Consider the following 13,282-nt stretch of genomic DNA (forward strand, 5'->3'; position numbering starts at 1 on the left):
ATGGACTACATATAATGTTTTGCTTAGTTCAGTTTCTAAAAAAATTTGAATTTTAGCAGATAACAAATTAAAAATTAAAAATATTGGATGTCTAAAACTTGTTTATATATCAATCTCTACCATATTTGGATCAAAATTAGTTTATTTAATCGAGTTGACTACTTACGTAGCAGTATGGTTTTACTGGCAGATTTTCTGTTTTTGAATTGCTGAAAAAACGAAAGAACCAGTACAAGAAGAACAAACCAATATCGTTATTTAGACAGACTATCACCATATTGCCAGAAAAGGGGAGAGGGTCGTAGAACCAGACGTAGTATTTCCACGGGTCACCAAAAATCAAGGAAGTCTTTTTTAACAGCGCTGCATATAAAATTAATACTTATAACACCATTAGAAAAATTACTGCCCACTATAGATTGTTTCAAATGCATAGTTTCCAGCCCAGTCAAGTCGCTACACCTGTCATAAACAAAGATGAAGGAAGGTGTTTTCGTCGGACCAGACATTAGATAGCATTATTACATTATTTAACATAATCATGACGGATCCTCAAGAAGGAGAACTGGTTGATTTTAATTAAGGAGTTTATAAGCTTTACGTTGCCTAATAAGTTTAAAAGTAAAATTTCTTTATTGCCACATCGACTACATTCCGGAAAATTTGCTAGATGTAAGCGAGGAGCAACATGAACGATTTCTACATGACATTATAGAGATGGAGAAAATATACTATACTGTTAGATGCTTCAGATTGTCCATCCAAATTCTTCCCATAAGCGAAAATTTAATATACATGTAAGAAAAGCATCTATGAATTTTTTTTAATATGACCTATTCCCTTTTGTTTTCATGTAGTAACTAATTTACATAGTTATCATAGTTACCCAAATTGTCAAAAAACTTTTTATCCCAATGCAAAAAGGACGTTATTTTAAGCATGCTCTAAAATATTTAAGCTTTTTGGAATTATTTTTTGCAGACTTGTGTTTACCTAATTGGTCTATTAACAGATTGCAGATTATGGTTAAGATTGATATAACACACTAATTGCAAATTACTTTTTTGTCCATTTTAGTTCTAATTAAATGTAATGCAAATTAAGCCTTTTCTATGATACATAATTAATAAAAGTAGTTTAACCGTCAGTTGAAAACAACTATCGATTATTATGAGAAAGCAAGAAGCACAACGGATGTCCGTATAATTATACCATATCATTTTATGTCGCCGAAGAACAATTTCACTGGGAATGCAAGTACGAATTTTCAAGCATCAACTTGACAAGGGCCACAATGCCACCGACTTGGGCACCGGCAAAACCAGAGGCAACAATTTTAGTTAATTAATTTCTGTAATTTATTGACATTGATTCTGGTAATTATTGTTATGTCCGTTTACTGAAATATGTAATTTATGGACATTAATATACGAGATGTGCCGCGACGGTAGCCGTTATTACCGCTTCCAGCTCAGGAGCACCTGCACGTAACCTCACCGATCACTGACGGGCAGACTTAATATGCGAGAAAGCAATTTAGATGACCAAATTGTTATTTAGCCAGGGTGGTTTGCCTTGTTCGCAGACCCTCCTGCAAAAGTCGTTATTAGTGCGTGATTATCGAGCATGTTTTGTGATATTTATTTAATAGTGCAAATAATTGGTTAAAATACAAATTGGTTAAAAGTTTGCAGTTATTATAGCATTATTTTAATAGAAATATTTTAATGTGTTTGTTCATTGAAAACCCTGATGAAGATCTACTATAGATATATACTGAAGATATATTATAGTGTATTTTCAAAGCTCCCTTTAGATATTTATTAGCCTCGAGAAAATTCAACGACGTCGGTACAGTAAAAGAACACTGAAACACTTTAACATTTATTTTTAAATTTGACATTATGTGAACTAATACGACTATTACACGAGAAAAACGAAGGTTGATTACAAGTGAATGTTAACAGGTCAATTGAAAAGTCCCCGGCCTGACACATAGATGGCGCTACTAGAATTAAATCCATATATTTTTGGTTACCTTTAATCCTGAAAAGATGCGTGTATAAATTTGACAGCTGTCGGATCTTAGTTTGTTAATTATAGCATTTTGAGTGAAGCAACTATTGTTATTGTCAAAAAATGGATAAAAAGGAATTTTGCGTGTTGGTAAATTTTCGCTTTTTGAGGGGCAAAAATACGGTTCAAGCAAAAGCCTGGCTTGATGGCGAGTTTTCGGACACTGCCCCAGGAAAATCAACCATCAAGGATTGGTATGCTAATTTTAGAAGAGGTGAAATGAGCGACGAAGACGGTGAACGTAGTGGACGCCCAAAAGAGGTTGTTACCGACGAAAACATTTAGAAAATCGACAAAATAAATTTGAATGACCTCCGAAGTCCAATCGACAGTCATCCGAGTAAACTGCACACGAAGAACCCGCTCCAAAGCGTGGGAAATTGCAACAGTCGACTGGCAAGGTTATGGCTTCTGTATTTTGAGATGCGCATGGAATAATTTTTATTGACGACCTTGAAGAAGGAAGGACCATCAACAGTGATGATTACAAAGCGTTATTGTACCATTTGAAGGACGAAATCGCCGAAAAGCGGCCGCATTTGAAGAAAATGAAAGTGCTGCTTCACCAAGACAATTCAACGTGTCACAAGTCAGTGAAAACGATGGCAAAAATCAATGAATTAGGCTTCGAATTGCTTCCTCATCCACCGTATTATCCAGATCTGCCCCCAGCAACTATTTCTTGTTCTAAGGTTTCAAAAGGATGCTTGCTGGGAAAAACTGTTCTTCGAATGAAGAGGTGATCGCCGAAACTGAGGCTTATTTTGAAGCAAAAGAGAAGTACTACAAAAATGGTATCGAAAAGTTGGAGGGTCGCTATAATCAGTGTATCACTCTTGAGGAGAATTATGTTGAATAAAAAAAACTAATTTTGCCAAAAAAATGCGTTTTACTATGGTAGGCCGGGAACCTTTCAATTGACCTGTTATGTTGGACCTTCTCGACTAAATTTTTATTGTTTATTTTAACGAACATTAGGAACAGAAAATATGAAACTGCCTTTATGGACTTAAGGAAGTGAAAGTTATAAATTATTAGTGTTATGCTTTCATAACCTTAATTTGTTGATTGATTTTAAACCAGATAATAATCAAAAAAATATAAGAGTTTTAGCTAGAATATCAAGAATGATGCAAGAAAATAAAAACCTAATAGGTTATAACATCCCAGAACTACTCTGATTAATAATTTATTATTTATTCAGGATAACATTATTCATGGCAATAATGAATTCTGTAAAAAACAACAGTTATAGCATAAACAAATGAAGTAGTTGTATAAATACCTAAATTATACAGGCATTTTAAAGCTATATTTTTAATTAAGATTTTGGAAATGGTGAAAACTCAATATATATGTATCACTCGAGTACAAGTACAGTTGCTCCCGAAATGATAAAAAAACTCAGAAGGATGAAATAACAGGGCAATTACTTTGTTTCTTCAATATGAAGAAAATGGGTAAAAGTTGTCTTGAAAACACCTTGTATTCCTTTAGTAAGTATTTCGCATTTAGTTAGGTGTTACCTTGTTTGATGCAATAAAATTTGTATTATAATGTAAATGTAATTTGTATTAATGTTAATTTGAGTATATTTTTTCAATATATTACATGAAGACAAATAATAAACAAAAAGTTTCAAATTTTATACACGTAACTATATAATAATTTTCAATTGGTTTCTAGAATTAAAAGACGGTTTTATTCATTTACAGATACTTTATATTTTCTGTCGAATTTTCATTATCACAAGTTTTATTTTTTCTTTGCTGAAGATAGGAATATACAATGAAGATAATTAAAAACCAGAAAGTTATAATTATTATAATTATATAAAAATTCTAAATTAAGGCACTAGATTTATATAGCTTGTATGTATATAAGAGTGGTATCTTATCAATCAGAGTATTTGAACATGTACTACTGGTTAAAGTAGGTAATAACAAGTCGTCAAGGAAACTATATTTTCATAATATTATCTTATATGCCCATTTGTTCAATGACAATGTACAATTTTTGCCAATAGTTTATACTTTACGGTTCCATAAATTGATACATGTATTTCATTTTGAAATTTGTTCAAGAATAATGTAAACTTAATATAATATAGTTAGTTTTAATGTATGCCTTGTTTGCCCTGAGTTATGAAATTAAGGGATTTTTAATCCAAATAATGTTATACTATGCACAGGGCGTTACAAATACTGGTTAACCGATTTTTGGTAACTATTATTAGATGATTTTGGCTTGGGCAAATTTCGATTGTAATAGGAAGGCGAAACAACCAATTTTTTAGATACTAAATTCATTAACTGTGGTTTTAGTAATTCTAAGAGCTTTCGCTGTGGCCGACTTAGCGCAGTGTTCAAGGTGAGAAGACGGTTTACTGTTGCGATAGTCGCGAGTTCGAATTCTGCTCGGTATAGTCGTACATTTATGTTTGTGATTGTTTATAATTGTGATAATTCTAACGGAAAGAAGCAAAATCCGACAAGGAAAATTATCCCAGAAAAATTACCAACCAAGCTGGGTAAGGCCGGATGTTTTCTGGTATGAATTTTATATTAATCTGTCCCTAGTACGTAGGTTTAATGCCGGAAACCGTGATTCGGAGCACAAGGTCAATAGAAAAGTCCTCGGCCTTTTTTTGGCAAAATTAGTTTTTTCAACATAAATCCCTTCAAGAGTGATACACTGATTATAACGACCCTCCAACATTTCGATACCATTTTTGTAGTACGATTTGTCCTTTGTTTGAAAATAGGCCTCAGTTTCGGCGATCAGCTCTTCATTCGACGGAAATTTCTTCCCTGTGAGCATTCTTTTGAGATTTAAGGACAGGAAGTAATCGCTGTGGGCCAGATCTGAAGAATACGGTGGATCAGGAAGTAACACGAAGCCCAATTCATAGATTTTTTGCTATCGTTTTCACTGACTTGTGACACGGTGCATTGTCTTGATGAAGCAGCACTTCTTTTTTCTTCAAATGCGGCCCTTTTTCGGCGATTTCGTCTTTCAAACGGTCCAATTGCGCTATGTAATAGTCGCTGTTGATGGTCCTTCCTTTTTCAAGGTAGTCCATGAAAATTATTCCATGTGCATTCCAAAATATAGACCATTGCCAGCCGACTGTTGCGATTTCCCACGCTTTGGAGCAGGTTCATCGTGTACACTCCACTCGGATGACTGTCGATTGGACTTCGGGGTGAAATGACGGAGCTTTGTTTCATCCATTTTCACATATGGATGCAAAAACTCGGGTTTATTACGCTTATCAACTTCAAACACTGTTCCGAATCATCAACTCGTCGTTGTTTTTGGTCAAAAGTGAGCTCACGCGGCACCCACATTTCACAGAGCTTTCTCATGCCCATATATTCGTAAATAATATGATGTACACGTTCAGTTGATATCTTTAGAGTGTACTTGCTAAACAGTCTTGTTACACTATTTAGTGCTATTTCATTTAATTTCAATTTACGGTCATTCGAAATTATTTTGCGGATTTTCTTAATGTTTTCGTCGGTAACAACCGCTTTTGGGCGTCCACTGCGTTCACCATCTTCGGTCCGCATTTCACCACGCCTAAACTTAGCATACCAATCCTTGATGGTTGATTTCCTAGGGCAGTGTCCAGAAACTCGGCATCAAGCCTAGTGTTTGCTTACGCGTTCAACGTTCAACATGCGAAATTCCTTATTATCCATTTTTTTCACAATAACAAACGCTGCTTCACTCAAAGTGCTATAATTCACAAACTAATGATCCGAGAGCTGTCAAATTTATTGACGCATCTTTTGAGGGTTAGGGCTAACTAAAAAACATATGGATTAAATTATTGTATCGCCATCTATGTGTCAGGCAGGGAACTTTTAAGTTGACCTGTTATATATATATATATATGGAGTAAAAATATGATTACTCAGCTCAAATGGAACCTAAATGGTGATGAGTGATGAAATGGAGATTAATGTCAGATTTATTCGCATTGACGGTCGCGAACGTCTGACCTACCAAATGTTAAAAGTTGAAGAAGTTATTATATATTTCAATATAGAATGAAAACCTATGGTAATACAGTTTTCCATCATATTCATTAGACATATGTGTATGTGTGTATGTGTGTGTGTGTGTGTATCGAGCTTAATTATATGACAACTTAATGCTACTTGGTATGCTTGCTTCAACTCGCTACAAATCAGTTTTACGATTAAATTCTGACGGTGTCGTTTCCATCTCGATGTCTCCAAGTCGTCTTTTTAAATTACTTTTTCAGTCGTAATATTGCAGTTTCCGTCTGTCTCGGTTTCAGCCCGTTCGATTCCAATTAAATTTAGCTCGTTGCGTTGCAGGACGTACAGGGGGGAGACCCCCAAGACCCACAACTGATTGATTCAAACGAACGGACCGTTGTCTCAGTCAGTCGCATCTCGTCAATTACTTTATCCTACCTTGATTCCGTCCGTCAAAGTCGTTTAATGAATGGACCCGATGGGAGTTTTCGGTTGACGTTGTGTCGTATTCTTTTCTTTTGCCGTTTCGCATTCCAACAAATTTCACGGCTGAGTTTGCCACGATAAAAACGTAAACGATTAAATGGCGATGGTTTGTGTTTAATTAATGATGCCATTTAACAATATGAAAGCATCGAGGATGATAACGAATAAATTTTCATTTGATTTTATACTAATTGTTGATTAATAGTTTATTCAAAATAACAGTGATCTCACATCATCAAGATGTTTAATGTATTACAAATTTGTAAATTCGTTTTAAAATCAGATGATCCTCAGTTAGCCTAAAGTCGCCGGTTGTCAAGTGTTAGCAAAATTCTTCCAAATACTAATGATAATAACTAGAGGCTAAAACGTTGTTTTGGCACTTTGCTTCTTTTCATGAATTTCAAATCACTGCTTATTAATTTTTTGAGTCGAAATGCCGAAGGCATTAGGCAGGCAAAGTCACAAACAAATTGCGTCTCTAAAAAGTGACTTCGTTTGATATAGTGGAGGCCCCCTATTACTAGTAAAGTGTTTTAGAAAGGTAAGTATCGTTACTATATTTATTGGAAACATTTTTAGCGTATTACAACTGCATTGAATGCATTTACTAAGGGAAATATGACTAAAATATCTCAATAAATTAGAAACAATATAATCTATAATCTTGGATTCACTGAAATGAAACCATCCTCATACGAAGCGGGTGACGAATAAAGATCACCTTTTATAGAATCTATAAAAACGGAGAGCAGTTTTTCAACATAATTATAATTGAATGCAATTCTTTCTGCGAAAATTGTTAGTCTGCAAGGTGTGCATACAAAAAAACCTTAGATATTTTCAACACTTTAAGGGCTGTAGAGCATCATTTCATTAAAAAACACGCCTGGACACGCTCTACCTCATAGGTGGTGTGGAAAGGTTCAACTTAAATATAATAAAACACAACCCTAACCTACAAACTATTGGGACCATATAGTTATAAATATTTTAAATTCGATAGTGCATGCATTAGATATAATGTTAATGTAAATTATAATTGATAATATTATTTTTGTTTCATTATTTTATTTAGATTAGAATTTTGTTGTATACCAAAATTAACTAAAACTTATAGTTGATGTGGTAACATTACGACTTTTTGATGTCGTAAATTTAGAGTACCAGAGCTCATTGTTTTATTGAAAGGTTTAGATATTTGATATTATGCTAAATAGATTGATAAATGATATATTTGCAGGACACCTTTTTGATGATTTGCTTGATTTGATAGTGCATGATAGCCACATATTTGAAAACATATATGTGTTGATAAAGATATTATCTTATGCATATAATTTAGAACGTAAATAAGGAAATTTAAAAATGTTTAGTTCTCTTGAAAGATTTTTATTTATTTTAGTACGTGCTTATATGTAAATTATATTTATAATAACTGAGCTGTTAATGAACTGTGAGGCTTCGATTTATTATGAATTAAGAATATTTAAGCACATTTAACCAAATCTTTAGAATTATGTAGAGTTACATAGTAATTAGTACTGTATATAACATATTTACATAATCAAAAAATACATAAATATCTCTGTTATATTTTGGCTATTTTTGCTGGATAGCCGCGGTGGTCAAGGCAACGGGTACCGGGTCCCAATCTGGCAAGGCCTTAAATTATAGGCCACCAGTTCTGATAAATCCTAGTTGGTAGGAGACTCATTTGTTTTGTCTGATATTCAGTTATATTACTTTGTATACCTGTATACGTTATTATCATATATAAAATGTATGTTTTCATCACTTGGAAAAACTGTTTATTATGCTTCTTTCCATAATAAAGAAAATGAAAGTATTTTAATATTATCTGAAAAAATTGTCACACTGTGTTTCCACTTTCTATTCCTTAAAAATATCAAAACGTACCTTAGAAAAAATCGGCTATTTTGTAATTTGATTTTCCTATAAATTGGAGTGTATCTAGTGTGTAGGTATTTCATTTTGTCTATAAGGAATTCAGCTGGACTGATGACGAGAAAGCTATACCAAGCTTCCGACTTTGCAATGAATACAATTGCATAGATTTAACTACTTATTTTTCTTATTATATACAAGTATTATGTTCTTTAATCATTGGATTATTTCAGATGATCATTTCTGATTTTAAATTTTTACTGAATTAATTTTAAACATTCACGACCATAACGGGATTAGAACTCGAATAATTTGAATAAATATTGAGAATTATATCATTCTGTTCATTGAAAATAATCTAAATAATAATCAAAATGATAGATGAATGTTAAAAGGTAACTTTTTAATAGAAAATTTAAGGGAAATTAAACCAAGAAATTTATATCACCAATTTTGCTGTTAAAAATAATAGTAAATTTAAAAACATATTTTTGTAAATGAATATATGTTCATTAGAAAATTGTAAATATTATTTTCTTATTAAAACTATCCGGCAGACTTATTATTTCGTCTAACCGTCGAAAGTTATCAATATATCCCTGTTTCCCACCAGTGGAAAAAACGTCCCTACAAAAACATTCCGAGCTGTTTGCAATTCAACCCCGATACATATTCATGAGGCCGCTGGCGTGCAGGGTGCGTTCCGTTTGCCGCTCGACCCGAGGTCCTGCCGTCCAGATTTCCTACTGATACTGCAGCTTCGATTGTGTGCTTTTGTGTGTCGCTTATCGCTTTCAGAAATATGTCCAAACAAAAAAGGGCCAGCTTGGAAATCGTAATATTTATTGCTCGCTTGGACGTACATTTTGTTTCACTTTCCTTGAAATGCAAAACACGGTCGGTGATTGGTTGGTTCGCTAGACACATCGTCCTGATAATTGTAGTTTTATCTCAACTGATAGTTGGAAGTTTTCGTCTTCATGTGTTTAGATCCTGAAAAAAATAAAAATCGTGTCAGTATCAATAATTAGGGGTAGATCATGTTTGGATCTTAAATAAAATATGTAAACAGTTCAGTGAGGAACTACATAATTATATATTTTTTCCAGACTTTAAGTTATAAGATAAGTTATATATCAATTTAGGTATTTGTAATATCTAAAATTCAACATGGCACTCTTACTGTGAAAGTGACATCAATATATCTGTCTCCCTATAAAATTAAGATGTAGAAAAACTATATACATGCACGTACTCGTATATATATCGTTTTCGCGTTATCCAAAAGAACTTTAGTCATTGATCAATATTTTGCCAATGCAATTATCAAATAATGTTTTCACTAATAGTAACATATAAGTATTGAGCTAAACAACGGAAATATATACACAACGAACAGTAAAATATGATAAAATACAAATTATAAGTATACTCATAAGGAAACGGTTTTAAAATTGATTATTGAAGAAGTTAAATCAGTGCGATGCTAACATATGTTTCGATTCAGCGTTTTAATTCGCATTGTTGTGTTGTATTAACCAATAGTTAGAAATAGAAATCTATTGCTGAAGCTCATGCAACACTATTAGAAATGCATAGTGCTTCAATTGTTGGCTTTTGTTTCAACGATTCAAAACTTGTGATTTTAATGCCAATGGCAAGAAACTTCCATGACACTTTAGAAATTAACGAATAAACTGTTTTCACACAATTATGGATTTGTAGGACGAGAAAAGTTGTTGCAAATTTCTCTTACCAGAAAAATATAATTTTGCCATAATGTCAAATTAGAGAGATCGGCTGTTATTTGGGTAGTCTGTCATCAGGAAATTATGGGAATTCCCATTTCCGAGATAGATAGATATATATTATTCAAGGATACCAGATTACTTGATATAGTATATAAGGAAATATTGTTGTATCTTACCGAACGATAAAACTCATTGAATGACATATATATATATATATAAATCTTTAACTTCAAACTAAAATACGATTTATAAAAAACATAAAAACTGCTATGGAAAATCGTCTGTGGCATTGTTGCTTCTCGGGCTCGCGTGATCGATACGGATTGTCCTCTTCTGTCCTGCTCCTTGAAAAAAAACATTTTTTCTGCCGAAAAAAGCAGGACGTCGCCCGTTTCTTTCTTTCGTTCCTGCGAATGACGAATAACCCGCATAACGTATGCTGTCTCGATTTGATTTACAGCCAGACTTCGGAATGGGCCCCGCTAACAGAAAATAAAGAACGCCAAAATAGAAAAGAGACTTGTTTTGTGGGCTACAAATCATTCGGAAGGACTCTCTTAGCTTTGGGGTAACGGTATATTTTTAAAGTTAATTCTTCGTATGTCAGGAGGCGGTTTTTTATCGATACCTGTAACGATTTTTGTCTGTTTAGTGTCATCGGTGTGGTCTTGTGATGGTTAAGTGAATATTCTACAGCAATAGTCGATAAAATATTGTTATAACACAAACCTATCTAGAGTTTTATATATTTCATTTTGGTTTACGAAAATTCTGCTGGAATCGAAGAATTGAATACTATGGTTGAATCTCCTCTGCTCTGTTTCATGGTGTGAGTTAAATCAACCTATAGTAAACAAACTTTACACAAAACAATTTTGAAAATTATTCATACATATTATGTAATTTTAGAGTAACCGTTATTCTAAAACATGCATGGAGATGGAGTTAATGTATTTTTCAAATTAGTTTGTCTATATTTCAAAGTGCTTTTACTATTAGTTGCTTGCATGTATTTTGATCAGCCATATCAATTGGTGAAAATGCAAAATGCGAAGTGCTTATTTTCATACCAATAATTAAAATTTAGATATTATTATGCCAATGACAAAGAACTGTTTAGAAGATCACAACAGTTCGAAGATAATGAATTTGAAGATTTATTGAAAAAAAACCCAGCTCAAATTTTCAAATATACTTCAGGCAGCTTAACTAGAACCTATCAATCAGTGAACTGTCTCCAGACGTTTGCATATAATAGAAAACATCGAAAATGACGGGAAATGAGTATTATACGAATTACTGAAAATGTCATATTTAGATTTTTCAGAATCTTGGTCATTGGGTAATAGAGAAAGAGTTTTCGGTGAAGTATTATGATTGATAATGAAAAGTGGATAATTTCAACAACAATTTACTAAGACAAATACTAATTAAAAAGGCATGGGTCCAGGATAATCATTAATAATACCTTTTTGAACCAAAAAACATGATTAGAATACATGCTGGCAACACATATATACCTACTAGCATTTTCCATATGATATGAGCACACGAAGTGTTCAGAAAAGACTAAGATTTCAGCTGCGGTGTTGTTTATATCAATTTTGTATCACCGATGCCAACTTTCAATATTATTTGCATCGTTTGCCTTTATAATCCTGTACTGTAATTGACTTATAACTGTTAATTTGTCATCACGATAATAGGCTATCCCTCAAGCAGCTAAAATTCAATACAAATCAACTTATTTCATGTAAAAAAAACATCACTTTTCCCTTATTTAAACTACGATTGATTTTAAGCTATTAAAAGAAAAACTGTTTGGAGAATATAGCGTCGAGCAAAAATACTGAAAAAAAATCGCGCTCTGTCCTAGGGATGATAAATTAAAATAAATAATTGATACATATCCAGTTTTATTTTAAAAGTAATTTTTCGTCAAAGTAATAAGTATTATTTAAGAAAATTAATGAATATATTTATAAAGTGAATCAAAATCAACAAGGAAATCAAAATTAAAGACGGTAGCGAAATATAGATTAAAACAGTCAATATATGGTACATATAATATGAAATTATAAAAGAAGTTGTAAAGAAAATTTAAGTTAAATAAATAGTTATTTCAGTTACAATGTAAGTATCAGTATTTTTCTTTATTTATATTTTAATATTCCTGTATGTGTTTATTTTTATAAGCCATTGTATTTTTATAGGTATACCTATATATAGCTGTGCAAAGAAGAGAAGATAATGCATCCCCTTTATGTACTCAATATTTTCTTTGCATATATGCTTTATATAGAACAAACACTAGCTATCTTATTTATTCGTTAATAGAAATGTTTACTGCTTTATGTTGTTTATAATTTTGATCTGCCCGTGTCAAAATAGTTAATAGGCCTATAAATTAGTTTTAAAGCTTTTTTTTATCTTGAAGCTTTATTGTAAAGGTATTGTAAATTAATAGTATTTACTTTTTCCTATCTTTCAGCCAATTTATGAATTCAACCAGGAAAGAATGGTGTATCTCTTGAGGCTAAGTTCATAACTGAAGCACTATTCAGACATGTTACGACTACATGTAATCAAAGGGAGCAAGGTCTGGGGAATATAACATTGTATCTCGGCTTGAATCAATTCGGCGCAAAACATTCAAATGTTCGGATCATTCTGATGCTCTTCAAGCGATTTGAAATAGTTTCTTGTGTTACTCCTAAAGCTCCTCCATATTTTTCTTGTATTTTATGAGGATCATCTTTGTGTAAGTCCTAAATCCCGATATCTTGAAATAGCTATTATATAATAAAGAAGATTTTTGATTGGCTTTTAACGTAATTACTGTGGAAAAGATAATCTATTATTTATTTAACAAATTATTAGAATTTGTTTTCTTGGAATTATAGTAATTTAATAAAATTGTGGTGAGGTAATTGACGCTACTAGTGATTGGAATTTTATTTTTGCTTTGAATTAAATTTTGTTTTATATATGAGCATTATGTTAACATTTCCACTATTTTCTTCATATATTATATATTAATAAAAGATT

The 13,282-nt window shown here is 32.3% G+C and overlaps 1 protein-coding gene and 1 long non-coding RNA gene across 2 annotated transcripts in view; one reads left to right on the plus strand and one right to left on the minus strand.

Moving 5' to 3' along the window:
• Chmp1 (Charged multivesicular body protein 1) overlaps positions 1–13,282 on the plus strand; it is a 395,687-nt gene that overhangs the window by 333,481 nt on the left and 48,924 nt on the right. The window lies entirely within an intron of this gene.
• The window catches only part of LOC143194262 (uncharacterized), a 52,932-nt gene continuing 49,002 nt past the window's right edge, over positions 9,353–13,282 (minus strand). Inside the window, exon 3 of the long non-coding RNA XR_013005280.1 lies at positions 9,353–9,476. This is a non-coding gene — a long non-coding RNA (uncharacterized LOC143194262). The remainder of the gene's footprint in view (positions 9,477–13,282) is intronic.

The sequence above is a fragment of the Rhynchophorus ferrugineus genome, unplaced genomic scaffold, assembly GCF_030347505.1.
Source record: "Rhynchophorus ferrugineus isolate W39M unplaced genomic scaffold, kcgeb_rfMv2 rfM3, whole genome shotgun sequence".
Lineage (NCBI taxonomy): Eukaryota > Metazoa > Arthropoda > Insecta > Coleoptera > Curculionidae > Rhynchophorus > Rhynchophorus ferrugineus.